Source organism: Akebia trifoliata, chromosome 12, assembly GCF_017979445.1.
Source record: "Akebia trifoliata isolate Shusen 1 chromosome 12, ASM1797944v1, whole genome shotgun sequence".
Lineage (NCBI taxonomy): Eukaryota > Viridiplantae > Streptophyta > Magnoliopsida > Ranunculales > Lardizabalaceae > Akebia > Akebia trifoliata.
The window spans coordinates 36,429,420-36,446,585 of record NC_141386.1 but is presented as its reverse complement, the minus strand read 5'-3'; positions in this window follow the sequence as shown (position 1 = coordinate 36,446,585).

Sequence of the window (17,166 nt, the reverse complement as noted above, 5' to 3'; positions counted from 1 at the left end):
TAAAGATCATCCTCACAAAAAATCAACTCAATCCAAAACTTTTAAGTCATATAGGACAAATTTTATCTCTCAACGTTATCCCCTGAAGATTGTCTACCAAACACTACCCTATATATATATGCCTGTGTGTGTGTGTGTATGTGTGTGTGCACGCACACGCACAAAGCCCAATTAGTGTTGTTCTATAATTCACTTTAAAAGCTTTTAGATAACATTTGGCTACTAGGGACACTTTGATGGGACACAAGACGAATTCGACGTAGGACTGAGTGCCACTTGTTCGATAAATATACAATTTAGATGTTTGTGGCTACCCACACTGGGGACCGAGTTTTTCTTTGCATAATACAACTCATGCAAAGCCGCACATTCGTGCCAGATAAGCCTTTGAAGCTATCATTCCATGTTTATGTGGTGGAGATTATTTGAGATACTCTAACAGAAAATGATAGAAATACCATCGTCTTAAATTTTTAGATAGATACCTTGAATTTTTTATTTTATTTTCCTTTCGTCAGATCAATTATCTTCAACGTTTGATTTTTAAACTTCAAACCAATCATCTTCAACCTTAAGATTCTATCTACTATGTTATTCAAACCCCAATATAAGATATGCTTATAGGGAAGTGAAAGACAACAAAAGTTTGGGTTAAAAAATCTAGGATTTTCTACAAAGATTTAAAGCTAGGACTAAAAAGATGGACTAAAAGTAATGTTGGATAGATTAAAAATAATTACCGTAGAGACTGAAGAGTTTGGAAAAGGAATGATTTTTGAAAAAATAATTAAATAGAAATTTTGAAAAAATAGAAAATGATGGAATTTTCGATAGAAAATTTTAGGATTTTCTACAAAGAGTTAATTTTATGTTGAAATGATGGATTCAAGATTAGGTTGAATAGATTGAAGAAATTAACGCATGAAGGCAACTGATTTTGGAAAGATAAATCCTAATTTTAGACAAGATTTTGAAGATGGGGGCACTTAAGTCATTTAAATTTATATATTAGAGAACACATGTCGATGCATGGCTTCACATAATACCTACAATGTGAAGGGCCGAAGCCTTGGCATCAAACTCAGTCGGTCCCCCCAACCCTTGGACCCACCCTTCGTGGTACAAATGATCCAAGACCCTTAGTTAATGTGTCACCCACCATTAGAGCCAGCGATGTGGTCCATTCCATGGCTCAATATTTCATGGTACGTCAAACCAGCATGCCCTAGATGGTTGGCTCGACGAGGGGATTTTTTGGACATAAATACAGGCACCAACTTGATAATGAGTTGTACCATCAGTGTTCTTATCCACCATTCCATGGCCCCTGAGTAGGTTATGGATTTTAATAAGAAGCATAAGGCACATTTAATGACGAATTTGATCGGAAATCTTTTTTTTTTTTTTTAATCCTTTAGTACAATACCTATTAAATCCTTCAATATTTTTTCTTATTTGTGGCGAGTTCGAGGATCCAAATTCATGCCAAGGGGCATGGTATTATATCTAATCCAATTCATGTATCTATGAGATATACAAATAGAATAATGATTTTCTAATTCTCCGCCCCCTTTGTCATACTCCCCCATACTTTCTTGACGTGGCATGTTCTTCGAGATACGTAATTGCACATATTTATGAGGATGTGGAGTTGTGTATCTCAAGAAAACAATCTATGCTTCTAGTACATGTCACGACAAGAGAGTATGGGGGAGTAAGTCAGAGACGGGGGCGAGGGGGTCAGTAAATCATGATACGTAAAAATAAGACCAAAGAAATAAAAAATGCGAAACATGGAATGGTTGTGATGATCTGATTGCATTGATTGTGACTTAGTAGTCACTCGGTTTGAAGGACCCATGGAAAGAAAGTGTAGAATGCAAAACATTCATGGCACGTGTCTTAAAATTAATCAAGAGTGTAAACTTACTAATCTCTAAATAGTAATAAATACAACGTATTTATGTGAGGGTCCCAATCGAATTAGAGAAATGGTTATTGCATGGGTAGGTGTTAAGTAGCCATTACAGCATTGGTAATTAACTTACGTAACATAAAGATGAGAATATTAGATGGTTATTATGACTCTAACCTCCCAACCACATTTTGTATCTAAAGTTGGTTTCTTGCTTGCTGTTAAAGAATAGAATAATGATTTTCGGACTCTCCCACGTGGCATTCTCAAAATACTCTCTGATCTGGCATGTGTTCGAATCATATATCTTCATTCCTCGGGATACACAATTGCACATAATTATGGATGTAAAAAAAAAAAAATCTATGATTATATCACATGTTATGTGAGGAGAGTATTTCGAATATGCCACGTGGGAGAGTCCGATTATCGAGACTTCAAATAGAATAATATATAACGTGCCACGTGTTAGTTACCATATCCATTTGGATCCATGCAATTGAGACGAAAAGCAATTATATTGGATATGGTGTATCCCTTTCAATACACATTCTTCAAGAACAAGTCAACTTCATGGCGTAAAGGGGGAGTTGGTGAAATCGTTGGCAACGGCTCAACTAAACCAATAATATAGTGGTCTTCTAATGTAGTTTAAACCTTAAGTTATTAGGCATTATGTCAGCTTATTTGAGTGGTTTTGCTCAACTCTTATTTTTATTAATATCAAAATAGAATGAATGCGTCATGATTTTGTTGCTTTTTTAAGTTTTCTGAGTGAGGAGATTCTCTGTATCACCTTTCAAAAAAAACAAAAAGAGATTCTCTGTATCATTACCATAGTAAGAATAATTATTATGAGATATATTGCACATGTAGGTCCACCACTCAATCCATCCTACCTATCAAACTCCACACAAGCAACTTATCAAAACAATGTTGTAGATTGAATGTTGTGATTACTCATTTTTAGTTTGTATTTTTCACTCAGAAAATCTCTAGGGCAATGAAAGATGTGTATATATATAATCTTAGTTTATAAGTTGAAAAATCGTGAATCGTCAATTTTTTACTATTAGTTTGTAATCTTTTTTTATGGGGTTGAAAGTTTTAGAATTAACTGATTTTTTGTGAAGATGATCTCTTGACTATAGAGATATAGGGTCATGTTATTTTGAAATTTTAGATAAAATTTTATCTTATATGATTCAAAAGTTTCGAAATTGACTGATTTTTTGGGAGAATGATCTTTATAGTTAGGAGATCATCTTTATAAAAAAATCAGTCAATCCTGAAACTTCTAATTCCATGAAAAACGATTACAAGTTAACCGTAAAATAGTGACCATTCATAATTCTTCAACTTATATTTTATAGTTAGAAATTTCAGAATTGATTGATTTTTGTGAGGATGATTTTTCCACCATACATATATATATATATAGGGTCGCGTTCCTGCAACCCTCATTACGACCCCCTTTGCGACACACCGTTTTGTCTTATATGGGCAAAAATGTTTGGAATTGGCTGATTTTTTGTGAGGATGATCTCTATGGTGAGGAGATCATCCTGGCAAAAATTCATTCCATTCCAAAACTTCTAGACCGTCCGATTTTTGTTAAAAAATTACAGACCGTCCAATTTTTGTAAATCAATTTTGATGGGGTTAGAAGTTTTGGAATGGGATGATTTTTTGCCAGGATGATCCCCTCATCACAGAGATCATCCTCACAAAAAATCAGCCCATTCCAAACATTTTTGCCCATATAAGACAAACGGTGAGTCGCAAAGGGGCGTAATAACGCTGTCCATATATATATATATATATATATATATATATATATATATATATAATATATATATATATATATATATATATATATATAGATATATATATATATATATATATATATATATGTGTGTGTGTGTGTGTGTGTGTGATTATTTTGGTCCCAACCACTTCATGTCCATAGCTGTCCTGACTGTATCTTCTTAGATGATAAATTTGCATCTCACCAATATATATTTAAATAGTTTTCACAAGGTGATTCAAAATCTTGTCTGAAGGCATTTTCTTAGTTAGGAGGAAAAAAAGGGAGGAGCAAAATTGACATGATGAAATTTTCAACCATGCTTCTTTACGGCATGTTTTAATAATTTTTATAAAATGATCAATCTAATGTAATTCAAACTACGACATTGCTTTTGATAGCCTCCTTTTACCCATGGATGAAGTATCAAGAGATGCTATCAAGCAGTCCCGTATAGACAAATGTCCTCGAAAGAAGTACATCTTCATTCAAATGTATGTAATTTGCTTGATCTCAGTATTGTATTTCATTTAAGGTGTTGCCGGCCAGCATTTCAATCACGTTTGAGCAAATTGAGGTTGGTTATTATGTGGAGGGTGCACCTTGTGCATGTGAGATATGCAGCATAGCATAGATTCCTGAGGGAAACAAACGCCTCAGGGGTGGGCTAGCTACAATGCCTCAAAACACAAAAGCCAATTCGTACGCTCCATACATGTTGAAGTATGTCAGTTTCAAATGGTTTAGCGTGGCCCAATAAATTCAAAAGCCTGGCCCCATTCTGGCTGGATTTTTGGGCATAATTCTTCTAAAAATTCATCACCAAATCTTTGGGAAAGACTTTGTTGTTGTTGTTGATTCTACTAAAATCATCCCTTGGCTGGTCTGAAGCCTACATGAAATAGCCACATATGCTTTTATATTATGCTTGAGAGATGGGCCCAAAATAGCCCACGATCATTGGAGAATCAATGACCCAATTTTTTATTTTCAACTGGCAAGCCAGTTAGTGAGATGGAGGCATGACTCAAAAGTTACTTGTGAGACTCTTTTGGCCTCTCTAATACCATGAGTATTTCTCACATTTTAGGGGACCTCACATCATGAATTAACCTAAGTAGTGGTTCCAAACCATTAGACAATTCAACTGTTTCTAGGTCTTGGGCTTCAGATGCGACCTATTTTAAATGAGTATAATACATTAATATAAGCCGGACACATGACACCAATAGATTGTGTCTATCAAAAGGTCAAATCTCATTACCATCCAATGTATATCCAAGGGTTAGTTAAATATGCATTTCCAAATCAGTAAAGCACACATCCCGATGTTGGGAGATACAATTTTTATCGAAATGCCACGTAGCATGAATGATAAGGTGAGATTTGAACTTAAAGTTTATCCAATTAGAGAAAAAGAATATTATGATTTTTTTTTATTTTTTGGATAACGGGGGTTGTGGGCATGAAATATTTTTTTCATGGAAAATGCTGAAATGATCAAAAGCATTTACTGCGATTCTCACAAGTCTGAAGTGGGATGTGCACATAACCATAGATGTGTTTCCTCGTGATACGAGTAAAAATCATCTACGGTTATGTATGCATGTCCACGTCAGAATTGTGAGAATCACAGTAAATACTGTCACCCCAGCACGACTCTTTTTTCATTGAGGGGACAATTACAAGCACACGAGTCATAGTTGTGGCATGAGATAAAAGAGGGATCTAGAGCCATCATTGCATAGCGAGTAATGTAATACTCGTGTGCTTGTATAATGGGGGAAGAATACAACCACACGAGTCATAGTTGTGGCAAGCGTAATTGATTGCACGTGTGTCAAGCTTCAAGAATAGTATTTAGTAGATGGAATCAATGGCTTCTCAAAAATTGAACCACCCAAGGAACATTTTTCTTTTTCTTTGAAGTTCATTCTTCTAAGAAGAACATTGAAGGTTTTCAACATGGGCTTAGCTCAAGTGAGTTAAACAGATAAAAGTACCCAACACAATAAAAGTAGGGGTGCAACATTAAAAGCCCAATGGACATTGCCCAACACTGGACTACCCAATTTGAACTTATGCCAGGATATTTTGATCTGTCACAGACGTAGTTGGTTCATTAGTTCCATCCAAGTTAAGTAGACATTCGCAGCGCACCAATAGCAAAAGCAAGAGTTTCAGGACCATAACTAGTTCAAGATCGTGAGCAAGATAGCTAGAGAGTCCGTGTCATTCAAAGTTAAGATGGGCTTAATTTGTCTAAAGCTTTGGGCAGTCCAATTCAACCTGAGACTGAAATTATGAACTTTTGGTGAACCAAAAAAAAATTTTCAAACTCCAACCACAAATGAGCAATCTTGCAAATTTTTGTTATGTAACTCCACCAAGACTTTATGAATATACAATGACATTCGATAGTGGGTACTTAATTATGGGAAAACTGTTTAATTATGATGAGACGTCAAAAAGTTATGTTGCACAACTAGTAACTGAAACAGTTTAAAAAGATGCTTCTGCGTATTTTCTTCAACTTTCTCATCTTCCAAGGTTTCTCGAGCGTCAATTGACACTTACATGTCAACAGATTTGCTCTCAATGTTCCCATTGATGATAGATTTCCACAGCAAAGGATATTGTGCACTCAGAGCGAAGGATTGAAATTTGTACTCCACTTTTAGAAGAAAATTTGAACTGTGGGAGCGAGCATGAAAAATCTGCACCTGAGCTCAACTTGATCCTGTCATCATCCCAAAGGAGGGGGATAATCTCATCTTAGACGAATTTGTCCCGAGAAGATTGGCTAGGACTCATACTCACACACATGCACCCCTTGATAAGAGCCGTAATTGACAAGCTTGTCACACAATCTAACATGTTGACAAGTGATTATGTCACTCTAACATGGCGACGGACTGGTTAACCTACCGAGGTAGTTAACATGTTTAGAGCGTGCTTACTGACATGCTGATATAGGGACCCATGTCACTAAGGAATGGGCGAATTGCCTAATTGGACTCGTTATGATGCCATTGGGTGATCGAACACCCAATGATCCACACAGGCATTTTGAGCTTTATAAATAACAATATATTTGAAAACAAATGTATGTAATTTTTCCAAATCCAAGCTTTTACTCTGTCAAAATATTTTATTAACTTAATTAGAATGCAAACATAAATATTCACTGACGAGGCAAGAAGCAATCAAACCCAAATGATCAAATCGAAGCTACAAAGACTAAAGGCGGGATAAACATTTTGCATCCACATAACTTATTAGACTGAAAAAGAAAACACATCTGATCAAGCTAATTTTGGTTTATAATTAATCATACATTCTCTGAGAGTGAAATTGATTTCAAAACCAACTATATATACAGTAATGCTATTAACAAACGGTCTGCTCCCGAGGGGGCAGTTTTGCTCCAAGAAGGCCCTTCCCCTTAATGGGGTTCATTATTGGATGGTTCAAATGAAAATCCTGCAACACTTTTAAGTAATAACCTACAAGTAAAACCTAGAAATTCACGCATGAAGAATGCTATTTCGAGCCAAAGCCATTTAGTGTTTCTCTTCTTCACCAAATTGTTCTGAGGGTCACTCACCAAATGCTTCATTATACTCCCCGACAACAACTGTAGAGCCAATGACACTAATCAGTTATTTGAGGTTATTTCAGGACCCTTTCAGGCTTTCAGCTATCTCGATGGATCCAACTTGTAGGACTTCGATAACAAAAAAATAATTCAATTAGCTCGTAAGATAGGGTGATCAAATTATTATCCCATCCGATATATTGCATTTTTTAGCTTGATCAAATTTTTATTTCAAGATATTAGATCTCACATATTTCAAAATATGGATGGATCATATTAGATCTTGGACGAGTTCCTAGGATGCATTCCTGGAAGAGCACCAAATGGGAATATATTTCTAGGAATTCTCTAAAAGTAATGAATCCCAGGAAATTAGGATTGATCACTAAAATTGTTTTTCCTCCGATCCCAACCGCACATCTATGATGATGTTTCAGGCTAAAAAGCCATTCTAAATACATTATTCAAAATTTCTAGAAAAAAAAATGACAATATTTAATAAAATATAAGGATTAAAATCTGCCATTTTTATCGATCGAGGTACTAATATAATCAGAAGGGCGGTTGCTATGCATGTGGCTCTATTAATATTTGTATTAGGGTGATACGTAGTATCACATTCATTAATGTTTCTATCCAAGCTAACAAAAATATAATAAAGTATAAAATCATCTAAAAAATATAATTATATTTTAGAAGAAATTAAATATTTAGAATCATGTGTTAGTTCACCGAAAGCATTCTTCATTGTGTCACTCAGATTTGTACACGTGTGCCATCCAATCGCACACGTTAACGGCTGAAAATTCTATGTAATTTGACTTTCTTTTGTTTTTAGTATTTTATTTAATAGCATTTTGATTTGGTCTTTATATATATGTATATAAAATTATAAGGTAATGGCTTGAACAAACCATTCTACTGCTTTACCGCTTCATTAGGTTACAATATTTTATTACTTTTTTTGGTTTGAATGGAAGCATCCAGCATGGAGGGAGACATTTCTTTTTCAAGTTAGCTGAGGCACAATTTTGACTTATAAGTAATTATTATGTTTTTATTTAATAAATTTAGGGACCAACTAATCGCACACCACCTCTTACTAATTGCATCCCATCACCTAAAAATTTGCATTCCATTTGAATGATTACACTTTAGATTACTTAAAAATAAATAAAAACTTCCTCAATTTTCCCATAAAAGTTATTGTTGGTTTAATAATTTTTGCAAGAAATAATTTGTCGTTTCGAAATCAAGTTCAAAAAGTTACGTTCCATTGAAATACACAGGTTTATATTAATTTTTAAATAGAGATTAAAAAAATCAGTATCTTAATTAAGTATAAGCAAAGTAGAGAATGGGCAGAGAATACAAAACTATAAGTTAAAATAAAGATTAGGTATTGAAGTGCAAGCACTAAGTTAAAATAGAAGTTATAAAAAAATAAATAAAGAATTTAACGTTGGTGTGCAACTAGTCGGTCCCTAAATTTAAGGTTCATCATTCTCAGTGGTCCCTACCCATCACTCCTTACCTTTGGAGCATCAGCGCTCAACTTAAATCACTCAATGGGTGGGCCAAATCTTAGTGGGATTCTGGCCCAGAAAGTTGACAACTCAAGTGTTTTTGTTTTGTTTTTTTTTGCTAACTTTTCTGGTAGAAAACATATATTTTGCCAAGAATTTCATATTTTTATTTATTCTTGGAAAGTATACTCTCTTTTCACACAAAAATAATGTTCCAAACAAGTTTGAACATTGTCCCCCTCCACCCCCCACGCACACGCCCCCAATTGAAGTCTTCACACCTGGTGAGAATATCAGTTTAGGAAATTTTTTTGAGAATTTCATCTATTTTCAAGAAATTTTCTCACTTGATGCTTTTTCAATGATGTAAAGATTGGTAACGTTTTTTTTTTTTTTTTTTTTGAAAATAAAAAGAGTAAAAGAAGGTTCTTTGGAAACATAAAATTCCTTAAGTTTAATCCATTAGTCTGATATTTTGGCTTTGTCAATGTTCCAACTAATGGTGTGTACCAGTTTGATGGATATAATTGATTTGTAGCAGCATTTAATTTGTATGTTAATTTACAATTTCAAATAGTATTATTATTAGATTTATTCTCTTTGAAGTAAAATGTGGCACTAAGACTCAAGAAGATAAATTAGCAATTAAAATTGATGGTCTAGAAATACCTCAAAGTGATCAATTTCATTATCTCGAGTTTATTATACATAACGATGGAAAAATTGTGGAAAATATCATTTATATAATCAAAGTTAGATGGTTAAAGTTGAATGTGTACTTCTAAAGTACCATGTGACAAATATATACCAATCAAATGAAAATGACAATTTGATAAGATAGAAGTAAAATCAACTATGGTTTTTATGGAACTAAATGTTGGACAATCAAGAAGCTTCATATTAATAAATCAAGCATGGCAAAGATAAATATGTTGAGATGGATGAGTGAAAGATAAAATTAGAAATGAACGCATTTAGAAAAATATAAAAGTAACTTCGATGAGCAATAAATTAAGAGAAAATTGGTTGAGATATTTAGGCATGTTGAATGAGGGCTAATATAACCTCAGTTGGAAGAAATATTCTTATTGAAAGCCTTAAAAGTGCAAGATGGAACAAAAAATAACTTGAATAGACGTAGTAAAAAGCATACATGATCTCGCCCTCAATAGAAAAAAAGTCATAGCTTTGAAAATAGTGAAACGCAAAAACATGATTCATTTAGGTTACCCCAAATCTTTGGGATAAGGCTTTGTCACTATTGTTGTTGTATTCTATCTCACTCTAAAATATTAAAGTCATGATTTTTTGACACCCCCTCTGGCATACACTCTCTGATGTCGCATGAGTTAGAACCACAGATCTTTTCTCTTAGGATACACAACTGCACATCCCCGTAAATATGTGCAGTTTGTGTATCCCAAGAAAAAAGATCTATGGTTCTAACACATGTCACGTTAGAGGGTGTGTGGGAGCATATGTTGGAGGGGAGGCATCAAAAAATCATTATTCAAAATATTATTGTTGGCATGAGACTTTTTACAGGGCTTGGGTATTAAAAACGTGCTTTTAAGTGTGAAAGATCTCAAAGATTAGAAGTTAGAATTTCAAATATTTTTGAAAAAAATTTCTAAAATTTAGGTGTTTGGAGGGCTTCATGAGAACATTAGGAAGCAACATAACTAAAATGACTTGAAAGAAAAATAAAGTAAGGAGGGTTTCAGGAAAAATAGAAGAAAATAAACTTGAGGCACTTTTGGATATTGCATCTCATTTGGTTCGATCTAAAAGGTTTACACCTTGAGACTTGGGAATGTAGATATTGGGGTATGACATGTGGTATCAGAGTTGTAGGTTGTAAGATCCTAGGAAATGATCAATGTCTGGATAAGCTTTGGAATTATATTGAATAAGCATTAAATGATAGGAATCATGGAAAATGTGTGATGATCAGCTTGTTTTGTATGTTGTTAGAGAGATTTATTTTGTTGTGCAACTAATATGCTTGAGTAGGAGTTAGCTAGTTTAGTTGGTAAAGTCTACGAGTGATGTTACCATAGACCTAAGTTCAATTCCCACAATTATCTTGTTACTGATCCTGGTGAGTTGTAATTTTTATGAAATGTGTTCGGGATTGGATTTTAGTATAAAGTATATAACTTTTACATTATGTTTGGATTGAGAGAAAAGGAGAGAAGAGAAAACAAGAGAAAATAAATGAATTTTTCTTGTCTGGATTGTTAAGTGGGGAGAGAAGAGAAAAGAATTGGAGAAAAGATGAATTTTTTTCTCTCTGTAGATATGTGGATTTCGTCATTACGATGACTACATCTACTAAGAATTGGAGTCGCCACCATTCATTTTGTAAGTGGGTGTGAATGGTCACCCGATGTATATCTTTTTGAAAAAATGGCATTTTGGCATCTTAGTGACTCACGATGGATAGGAACTAATCAAATCTAGATATTCGGGATAAGCGGCTCAGTTGGAGAAAAGGGAAGGTGTTAGCCACCATTTTCTCCCCGTTAAGTGACGGTAACCTTAAAGAACTCGGTCATTTTGATTAAAATAAATGAAATATAAAGTGTCACGTGTTGTGCATTTGTACCCTAGGTAGGGATTTATTTTTGGCTTGATCATAGGGTTATCTCATTGATGGAGATGCCCCTTATAGATCCTTAACCTTGAGATTCATTCATCCTAAGTCTATCTAAAATAAAATGAAGAAGAGAGGGATGATAGAAGAGGGAGGAGGAGAAGGGAGGTTATTTTTGTTGCACCCACCTTATATCTTCAAGCTTCTTTTCTTCATCTTCTTCTTCTTCTTAAATTCTTCTTAAGTCCTTGGTGACTTAGGAAAATGTAATTTTTTTTTGTATGATTGAAGGAGTAGAGAAGAGGTGATGAGAGAAATGAGTGGAGTATACTAGTTTTTTGTAAGACTTGGGGGAGGTAATTTGTAGTATTTTGTGTAGTGAGAATTGATGAGAAATTGATAACCATTTTTGGGAATTGAAGGAAGGTATTTATAGATGTTTGGAGGGTGTTTAGGGGTATAATGAGGTGATTGGTTAGGAGAATGGATAATGACATTGGTTTTAGAGGGAAAGGGTATGAAATTTAAAATGGAAGTGAGGGTAATTGTGTAATGTGTGAAAATAGGTGATGTTTAAATCCAAATAGTTTGGATCCTACCCAAATCCATTTGGGTAGAGTGTTTGGTAGGGTGAGATGAGTGATGGTTGATGGAGAGAATGGAGGTGTAAGATGTTAGGTGTTTGATTGAGTGTTGGATTGATGGAAGGGGTAAGGTGTCTAGATTTGGAGGGATGAGTAGTGTAAGAGGTTGGTTAGTTGGATTTTGAAAAAATTGAGGGGAGGATGACATGTGAAAAATGGGGAGGTGATGAGATTAGTTGATTGGTGATGGTGGTTGTTTGATTAAAGAGAAGGGTATGGGTTAGTTTTGTGATGATGGTGAGAGGTATGGGTTGAGGTGAGTTTGTTGAAGTGTTTTAAGGAAAAGTGATGGATTGAGATGTAGGAGACATGGGTGGTGATGTGGGTGGTTGATGATGTTAGAGAATGGTATGGGTGGTGATGGATTGAGGTGTGGGTGGTTGATGATGTTAGAGAATGGGGATATGTTAGATTAGGGTAGGGTCTGGGTTGAGGTGATTTTGGAGAAAAGTGATGTGGGTTAAATGAATTATTTGGAGAATGATGATGGGAGTAGGTGATTAGATGATCAAGGTGAGTGAGGATGATGACATGTGTCATCTTTTGATGTTGAGAGGGTGATTGATTGATGTGGGTAGCGTTTAATGGGTTAGGATTGTGGGTTGGATAATGAATTGGGTATGAATAATGTCTTGTGGGCTTTGTATTGTTGGGTTTGGGTTTTGGAGATTGTTTATATGTTATTTTGGGTGGGGTAGGGTTTATTTTGGATTGGATTTTTTAAGGTGAGTAGGTTTTAGGGTTTAGGTGATATGGGATTAATTTTAGGTTAAGGGGTAAGGTAGGGGTAAGGTGGGAAATTAGTTTAGGAAAGGGTTGAGGGTTTGTAGGCCTTGAATGGGTTTGCGATGTTTGCGGATTCGGAGGCGAAACGGTGGGAGTAGAGGAGGGGTAGGCATCTCAAGTCTCATATTTTTTTTTAATTTATTAATTTTTTTGAGATTTTTGTAATTGTTGATTCAATAAAAAATGTCATGTGTTGGCAAATCGGGCTTTTTAGGCCTGTTGGAGAATTTTATCGAGCATTTGGGTATTTTTAGATGCAAAGGCAGAACGATGAGGGTTGGGCAAGTGGAGGATATGTTGAATCCCTTTGGTGGGTCCTTTAGACCATTGAGAAGTCTTAGGGGCCTCAGTTCGATCAAAATGTCACATTTTAGTGATTTGGACTTTTGAAATCCGTTGGCTATGTTCATTGGAAAACTACTATTTTTGGGCCCTTTCGAGTGAGAGCCCGTTCAAATTGGGGTGTCTACACTCTCCAAAAGTGCAAAGAAGATGAGAGAAATGGAGAAAACCCCTTCTAAAATATTTTATAATTCCAACTTTACCCCTAGATCTCTTTTAAGATATTTTAAAAGTTCAAAGTTGTCCCAAGTTCTCTCTTGTTAATTCAAACATAGTAGAGAGAAATTGAGTTTCTCTTCTCTTTTCTCCACTTCTCTCAATCCAAAGATAGCCTTAGTGAAAGTAAATTAAGTGGCATTAGCAATATGAAGGACTAGAGTTTGTCTGTGTCTATGGCACAAACATCCTCTCTCAAGTTAAAAATATAAAAGCAAAAAATATATATACAGGGGGTATTAATAAAAATAATTGAAATTAAGAGAGTAAAAGATGAAAAAAATTGATTAAAAAGGTGAAAGATAAAATATAGTAAAGTTAGAGGTGGTGACAACGAAAAACAATAAAATAAGTCCTACAAAAATTATAATTCAATGGAATGTTTATCCTCACAAAACTATAGTTGGATAGGACTTTTTATACCTTACAAAACTGTAGCAAAGCGGGCCCTATAGTTGTGTCTTATTATATATATATATATGAGGGTAATAGGGTGTTAATTGTACTTTAAACGAGATTTTATGAAAGGTGGTGGTTAAAGTTTTGGAGAGGGATGAGTATGTCAAAGTAAAGAGAGAGAATATGTTGAGGAAGTAAGTGAATAGAATATTGCGAAGTTGAGCAATGAGAATAAATGAGACATAGTGAATTTAAAGGACAAAATCCCCTTTCAAGGGTGTTAGAATATAATGACTCAAGTTCAAATTTAGCGAACTAAATATGTTTAAAGTGAGTTTTAACTTATTTTCAAGTATGCAAAATCTCAAAATTTAGAAATTGGAAGTTTAAAACATTTTTGCAAAGATTTCAAAATTTTAGCAGTTTGGAGGGCTTTATGAGAATATAAGAAAAAAGAATTAAAATGACTTATATTAGAAAAATAAGGTAAGAATGGATTCACGGAAAATAGAAGGGGAAAAAAATTTTGAGGTAGTTTTGGAAATCACATCTCATCTAATTTGATTTGAAATGTTTTCAACTTTTGGTGTGAGAATCCAAATCTCAGGGACCTCCTGTTTCCCTTATTTCTATTTTTGTTTCACTTTCTTGTTCGGGTCCTCCTCAACCTCTTTTGTATTCTCTTTTGATATTTATAGAATCTTATATTTTTCCAAAAAATAAAAAACTCAGGACTTAACAGATAAGGTACGCATGAGAAAAAAAGGTAAAGAAGAAATGAAGAGAGAAAGTTGGTAGGGAGTAAGAGACCATACATAAGAGGTACTTACCAAAGTTTACGAGATGCTTGTTTTATTTTGTAAAGTTTTGTTAGACAAAAAGTCATGCTAATTTTTAAGGAGAATGAACCAATAACATGCAAATCACCAAACGTCGTACACTTGCTCTATGATGATGTGTGTTACTTTACTAGCCTATACCAAGCAAGACAATCAATTTCCAAGGTACAAAGATTTGATATTCGTTGTGTTTGTTTTTTTTATTTTGAATATATTTAAAGTTTACTCATAGTGAGAACCCCTATTTGTGTAGCCCATAAATACAATGTTTAATAGTGAATCATATAAATCTTTGTATTGGGTTAGTTGTCGTATTTTTTTGTTATCTTCTCTCATTCACTATTGTCCTCTATGGAAAATTTATGGAAAAAACGCTCACCTAGAAATCTATGCCACAAACTACTTGCCTTCTGATTTATTTGTTTGATAATTCGAACTCCTCATTGACTAGGTACCTTCCTAAGACAATCCATTGCTCATCATTACTTTTTAATAAAAATTAAATGAAACACGCATATAAATTATAATTTGCCAATGCCTACAACACATGCATCCTTTTTGGGATTAAATGGGTAAAAGAGAAAATATAGTATAATTAGAGTAGTATTATTGAAAGAGGATATAACAAATGAAATATAGTAAAATTGGAGAGATATTATTGAAAAGACAATAAAGTGAGATAGCGTAGACCCCATTTTACTCTAGTTAGAGTGAGATGTTTATACTCCACAAAACTATAATTGGAGCAGGATCCACCATTTAGAAATTTCTTTCCTTTCAGAGAGAAAGGGGGAGGAAAGACAATAAAGTGAGATATTATAGACCCCATTTTACTTTAGTTTGAGTGAGATATTTATACTCCATAAAACTATAATTAGAGTGAGACCCACCATTTAGAAATTTCTTTCCTTTTGAGGAGAAAGGGGGAAGGGAGGAAAGATAATAAAGTTCGATAACATAGACCTTATTTCACTCTAGTTGGAGTGAGATGTTTATACTCCACAAAATTATAATTGAAGTAGGACCTACCATTTATAAATTTCTTTTCTTTTGGGGAGGGAGGAAAGACAAAAAGGTAGGATAACATAGACCCTTGAAATATTCATACTCCACAAAACTATAATTGGAGTGGGACCCACCATTTATAAATTTCTTTCCTTTTGGGAAGAGAGGGGGGGGGGGGAGGGGGGAAGGAAAGACAATAAAGTGAGGATAACGTAGACCCCTGAGATATTTATACTCCACAAAATTATAATTAGAGTGGGATCCACCATTTAGAAATTTCTTTCATTTTGAAGAGAGAGGGGGGGGGGGGGAGGAAAGACAATAAAGTAGGATAGCATAAACCCCTGAGATGTTTATATTCCACAAAATTATAATTGGAGCAGGATCCACCATTTAGAAATTTCTTTCCTTTTGGAGAAAAGGGGGGAGGAAAGACAGTAAAGTGGGATAACATAGACCCCATTTCACTCTAGTTTGAGTGAGATGTTTATACTCCACAAAACTATAATTGGAGTGGGATCCACCATTTATAAATTTCTTTCCTTTTGAGGAAGGAGGGGGGAAGGAAGGAAATATAATAAAGTTCGATAGCATAGACCCTATTTCACTCTAGTTGGAGTGAGATGTTTATACTCCACAAAACTAAAATTGGAGTATGACTTACTATTTATAAATTTCTTTCCTTTTGAGGGAGGGAGGGGGGGGGGGGGAGAAAAGACAATAAGGTGGGGTATTATAGACCCCTGAGATATTTATAATCCACAAAACTATAATTGGAGTGGGACCCACCATTTAGAAATTTCTTTCCTTTTGGGGAAAGAAGGGGTAAGGGGGGAGGAAAGACAATAAAGTGAGGATAACATAAACCCTTGAGATATTTATACTCTACAAAACTATAATTAGAGTGGGACCCACCATTTAGAAATTTCTTTCCTTTTGGGGGGGGGGGGGAGGAAAGACAATAAAGTAGGATAGCATAAACCCTAGAGATGTTTATACTCCACAAAACTATAACTGGAGCGAGATCCACCATTTAAAAATTTCTTTCCTTTTGGAGAGAAGAGGGGAGGAAAGACAATAAAGTGGGATAGCATGACCCCATTTCATTCTAGTTAGAGTGAAATGTTTATACTCTACAAAATTATAATTGGAGTGGGACCTATCGTTTAGAAAAATTTTCCCTTTTGGCCTTTTACTATTTTAATCTACTTATACCTCTATTTAGTTTAACTTTTTATTCGGATTTTTACTACTAAAAAATTGACTGCATTCACCAAGGTTTAAGTTATATATTCTAATTTTGAAATCTTTACATATCTATTTTAGTCTCCTTGGCTTTGTCCATTCACGGATTGATCTTGGCTTTAGGATGATTTCGATCTAGATGTCATGGGTACTGATGAAATCCATTTTTAAATGATGGAATCCTTGATTATGACCTAGGAGGTCAGATGAGGATCCCTGATGGGCACATTTTTCATTATACATGTTGT